The following is a 6,124-nucleotide window of genomic DNA, read 5'->3' on the forward strand; positions in this document are numbered from 1 at the left end:
GATGTGCCGGGAATATCGGAGTGAACGGCTGATTATTCCGGTCAGGATGATGATGGATCCCGGCGCCAGACCATGTGTGTGTGTGTGTGTGTGTGTGTGTGTGTGTGAGTGAGTGTGTCTGTCTGTGTGTGTGTGTGTGTGAGTGTGTCCGTGTGTGCGTGTGTCTGTGTGTGTGCGTGTGTCTGTGAGTGTGTCTGTCTGTGTCTGTGTGAGTGTGTGTGTCTGTGAGTGAGTGTGTGTGTGAGTGTGTCTGTGTGAGTGTGTGTGTGAGTTTGTGTGTGTGTGTGTGTGTGTGTGAGTGTGTGTGTGTGAGTGCGTGTGTGAGTGTGTGTGTGTGTCTGTGAGTATCTGTCTGTCTGTGTGTGTGTGTGTGTGTCTGTGTGTCTGTCTGTGTGTGTGTGTGTGAGTGTGAGAGTGTGTTTGTGTGAGTGTGTGTGTGTGTGTGTGTGTGTGTGTGTGTGTGTGTGTGTGTGTGTGTGTGTGTGTGTGTGTGTGTGTGTGTGTGTGTGCGCGTGTGAGAGTGTGTGTGTGTGTGTCTGTGAGTATCTGTCTGTGTGTGTGTGTGTGTGTGTGTCTGTGTGTGTGCGTGTGTCTGTGAGTGTGTCTGTCTGTGTGAGTGTGTGTGTGTCTGTGTGAGTGTGTGTGAGTGTCTGTGTGAGTGTGTGTGTGTGTGTGTGAGTGTGTGTGTGTGTGTGTGAGAGTGTGTGAGTGTGAGTGTGAGAGTGTGTGTGTGTGTGTGTGTGTGTGTGTGTGTGTTGCAGGAAACGGTCAGGGTTGCTGTGTGTTTGTTTTCATTCATCAAAGAAGAGCTTGTTTTAGTTCCTGTGAAGTCGTCGAACTCTTTCTCAAAAGCCGAACTTCCAGGGAAGATCCAGAAGCCCGAGGCTTTGACTGTGTCTCTGCCCGTGTAAACAATCGGAGCTCATGAGGAAATCTGCAGGAGCTCGTCTGACCCTCGCCTGAACAGAGCGCTGAAACACAATCCCTCATTATACCTGTCAGCTGTTTCTGAAGAAGCTGTTGTCTGGGGGATTGTACATGTCGACCTCAAGCCCTGACAAATGCAGATGAGACATCACAACACAACTAATAACCAACAATGATGACAAAACCATAACAGAGGTTTTATTTAGAGTAAGTGCTTCATTCATGCATGCTGGGAACTCACACACCCTAACGTTTCAGCAGTATTACTAAGAATGATGTTCTTCCTCTGGATTTCTTTCGTTTTCACGTACAAATATCTGAACATTCTTAAATCAAGATTCTTAAACCAAGATGGTCTAACATGGGTTTTTATGTAGATTTAAGTAATTTGCATTTTTCTAGTATTTCTACGTTTACAGGGTCACAATACCCACAGTTCTGTCAAGGTTCTCAAAGTTATAAACAAACGTTCTTCAAGTAACATTATTAGAACGTTTGTCTGATCTTTGATGATGTTCTCAATAAATCAGCACAAAAGCAGTATTTATCCATCGCTCATGCAACATTTTTTCTAAAACGTTTTAGTTTGATGTTCGTCTAACGCTTGTTAAATGTTGCTACATGTTTCAGAACTTTCAGAGAACATTCAAAAGTGACGTTACATAATGTTGGAAGAATTATACAGTGGAGTGTTTCCTAACGTTCACAGAACCAAGAAAAAACTGGACATTTTAAACGTTCAGGGAACATTGAGAAATAATGTTTTCATAACTTAATGAGAGCATTAGCAAAGCATTCTTAGAAATAAAATGTGTCAGCCTATGTCACTGGTTATATTTAAAGATGAAGATGATGTTTTGAAAGTCATCAAACTCAAGATTTCTTCTCATACAACATGAGGGCGAGTAAATGATGACATACTGATGATTTGTGGGTCATATCAGCTCTGTTTCCCATCTATAATAGAAGGAACTGCAGGAACAGTGACCCATACAGGACCTGAAGAAAGCCCGGCTGAACAGGTTCAGATACTCTCACTGGTTCCCTTTATTTTACACAGGGGAAAAGACTCACTGAGATTAAAATCTCTGCGTCATGAGCTGGGTTTGCTCTCTCTCTCTCTGTCTCTATCTCTTTATCTTTATTTCTCTCTCGCTCTGACCCTGCCTGTCTATTTGTTCATCGTTGCAATTAGCATTTGCGCTGCTTCTCTGTTACACCTGTTCTCACTTTAGTCTCAATATCTTCTCTCTACTTCTAGCGTTTGTTCCCATTGTTCCTTGTCGGATTATTTTAGTGTGTACGTGAGTCTTTGCCTGTGTGAGATGTTATCTCCTTGAAGATTTACCTTTTTGCCTTGTCTAGTCTAGTCTAGTCTAGTCTAGAAGAGTTGTGCTCGTCTTGTGTGCTTTCTCTGCCCTGTCGTCCTGCTGCCGGTGACCATCTACAGTCATCTCTCTGCGGCTTTGTGGCCATCACAAGGACTGTTACTACCACGAGAATTACCAGCTCTGCAAACTATTATCAAGACAAGAGTCTTCCGTTTTGCTGTTCTTTTGTAAAGTATCTTTGAGTTTATTCCAGTTCTGTGACATTGCTCAACAGACTGTCTAAGTTTATTCTTCATTAAAGACTATTGCAAGAACTTGCCTTTGCACTTGGATCCTCTGTTTCTTCTGACACTCTGTCTTATTCAGAGTTTGCATATACAATTATACATCAAAGTTACAACATGCAATACAATCCAAAAAGAAACAAACATAAAAAATGCAACCGGTTTAAAAACATTAACACAACATTCATTTACCCTGAAGATTACTTATTATTTTAAATTGACCACAAGACACCAAGTTTTTAATCTTCATCTCCATCTGGAGAAGATTCTGATCTGAGGTTTCTGCATATTTAAAGGAGGATTCGCCGCGGCTCTGGCAGAGGGCACACACAGATGATCATGCGATTCAGAACGGAACGAGAAATCGCCAGGCAATTTCCGTTGAGTAAAACAACCAAGATAAGAGGGCAGATAGTTTTAAATATCAGCAAAAAACCTAAATAGTTTTATATATCAGCAAAAAAAGCCTAAATAGTTTTATATATCAGCATAAAAAGCCTAAATAGTTTTATATCGGCAAAAAAAGCCTAAATAGTTTTATATATCAGCAAAAAACCTAAATAGTTTTATATATCAGCATAAAAAGCCTAAATAGTTTTATATCGGCAAAAAAAGCCTAAATAGTTTTATATATCAGCATAAAAACCTAAATAGTTTTATATATCGGCAAAAAAAGCCTAAATGGTTTTATATATCAGCAAAAAAAAACTAAATAGTTTTATATCGGCAAAAAAAGCCTAAATAGTTTTATATATCAGCATTAAAACCTAAATAGTTTTATATATCGGAAAAAAAAAGCCTAAATGGTTTTATATATCAGCAAAAAACTCTAAATAGTTTTATATATCAGCAAAAAAAACTAAATAGTTTTATATATCAGCAAATACCAGTGGTTTTATATATTTTATATTTATATAGCACCTTAAAACAACATTACTGCTGACCAAGGTGCTTCACAAAAACACATTAAAAAAATAACAGTCGTACAAAAAGACTACATAGACACAATTATGAAAAGGCCTGAGAAAAAAGAGTTTTCAGAGATGACTTAAATGCATATAAGGAAGAAGATAACCTAACAAATTGAGGTAACGAATTCCACAGCTTAGGGCCAAATACGGAAAAGGCTCTGTCACCTTTAGATTTCAAGCGAGACAGTGGAATGGTTCATTTGTCAGAGGATGACCTAAGAGATCTTCGGGGAGAGTATGGACAAATAAGGTCTGAGATATAAACTGGAGCCAGACCATGCAAGGCTTTAAATACAAAAGTTAAAACCTTGCACTCAATTCTGTATTTGACCGGTAGCCAAGGTAAATGTGATAAAATAGGGGTGATATGCTCATGTTTTTTCTTCCCCAGTGTGATCTATGTAGAGATCACAATGGTGTGTTGAAAATGTACAGTCAGTTATAAATGTCAGAGCACCATGGTACAAAGAGGAGAAGAGAGGCAAGAAGATAATAACAATGATAATAATAAACTTTATTTTATAAAGTGCATTGAAAGATTTTATGAGAGTGCTGTACATAATATAAAAAATACAGTTAATAAAAGTAAAAATGAAAATGAAAAAGAGAAAAAAAATAATGATAAACATCAACAAACAAATGCAAGATAAGAGGGAGAGTGCTGATACACTACATTTATCATTCCAACACAAAACCTGTTTTGGATGATATCAAAAGCAGATCATGAAAGCGCCGGCGATTGCTGCTTAGAGGAAGCTGAACAATAAATCATAGGGTAACACTTTATTTTGATGGTCCCTTTTGAACATTCTGTTGACTATTAGTAACTTTGCAACTACATGTCAACTCACTCTCATTAGAGTATTAGGAGACTGACTGATTAATATCTCATAACTCTTTATTGTGATGATCCTCCAAGTAACTGTGTAAGTACGTCAACTTACTCTAACCCTAATCGTACCAATCTACTAATACCCTACTAATACTCTACTAATGCTCTACTAATACTCTACTAATGCTCTACTAATACTCTACTAATACTATACTAATGTTCTACTAATAGTCTACTAATACTCTACTAATACTCTACTAATGCTCTACTAATACTCTACTAATACTATACTAATGTTCTACTAATAGTCTACTAATACTCTACTAATACTCTACTAATTCTCTACTAATACTCTACTAATGCTCTACTAATACTCTACTAATACTCTACTAATACTCCAATGAGGTGCAACGTTAGTCAAGTCAAGTCTCCTTCATTTATACAGCACATTAACAATATAGACTGTTTCACAGCAGCTTTACAGTGATAATAGGAGATTACAGTAACAGAGATTGCTTGGCTTTACAGCAGCTCTAGAATAAAGTTATTGTCCAGCTAAAGTTAGTTTTGTTTGATTCACTTCTGTTGCATAGATCATTAGTTATTAACTTAGGGGCCGCTAACACGACACCGTTTAAACAGAAAACCCTTAACATGCTCCGGCTCATTCACACAACAGTGTTTGGTGGATCGAGAACACAAACCTTGAAATAGATTCCAAGGTGCAAGCATTGACATTTAAAAAAAAAAAAGTTAGGGTTAACGTTACTCATAGTCAACAGAATGTGTTAAAGGGACCATCAAAATAAAGTGAAACCAATAAGGGTATCATCTGCATAAAAATGAAACCTTGCATTATCAATATTAAAATCAAGACAATTTTTTAAATATATACTGAATAACAGCGGCCCCAACACAGATGCTTGAGGGACTCCCTTAACAACCTACAGTGGATCTGACTGAAAACCTTCCACCTGAACACATTGGGTTCTTCTCTTTAAATAAGCAGTGAACCATAAAATCACATTTTCTGATAGTCCTACTGATCGAAGCCTTTTTAATAGCATATCATGATCCACAGTGTTGAAGGCCTTTACATTTACATTTATGCATTTGGCAGGCGCTTTTATCCAAAGTTTCTTATCCAAAATATGAATTGCATTTCAAGGTACACATTTTTACAAGTGTAAAATAATGATTCTTTAATCAATGAATAAAAAGACACGCAGTGTTTCTTGTCGTTCAGGACTTTTAAAGCGGCTGATGTTACAGTGACGAGTGTCAGTGATAGATCTGGTTTCAGTGACTCATTGGTCAGCAGTGTTTCCTGTTTCCAGCGCTGACAGAGACGCTTGTCTTCTTCCATTACGGATCAGACTGCCAGGATGTTAGTAAGGCGTAATGGGTAATGGTAATGTGTTTGAGGCTTTTCTAAATATTGTGTTACACTTGCACTGTCATCATGTGGTTTGTGTTTCTTTAGCAGGAACATGTTATTATTGAGTTTATACACACATTCATAAAACAATCTTCTTCTTCTTTTTATTTCCTAGTCTAACTTTCTGCCATTGTACACTGTGAACATTGTTGGCTGCTTTTCTTCCTCTATTTTAGTCTTTAAATGTCAATCAGCTTTATGTCTACAGTACAGACTGTTTTGACAACAGGAAAATAACCAAATGAATGATGGAAACTTCATCAGAGATGAGACAAACTTAGAGTCAGTGGTGAAGCCGCTCTACAGAAGAAGAGAGAGTCATTATTCAGATCAGCTTCTGT

Source organism: Abramis brama (genome assembly GCF_963993115.1).
Source record: "Abramis brama genome assembly, chromosome: 12".
Classification (NCBI taxonomy): Eukaryota; Metazoa; Chordata; class Actinopteri; order Cypriniformes; family Leuciscidae; genus Abramis; species Abramis brama.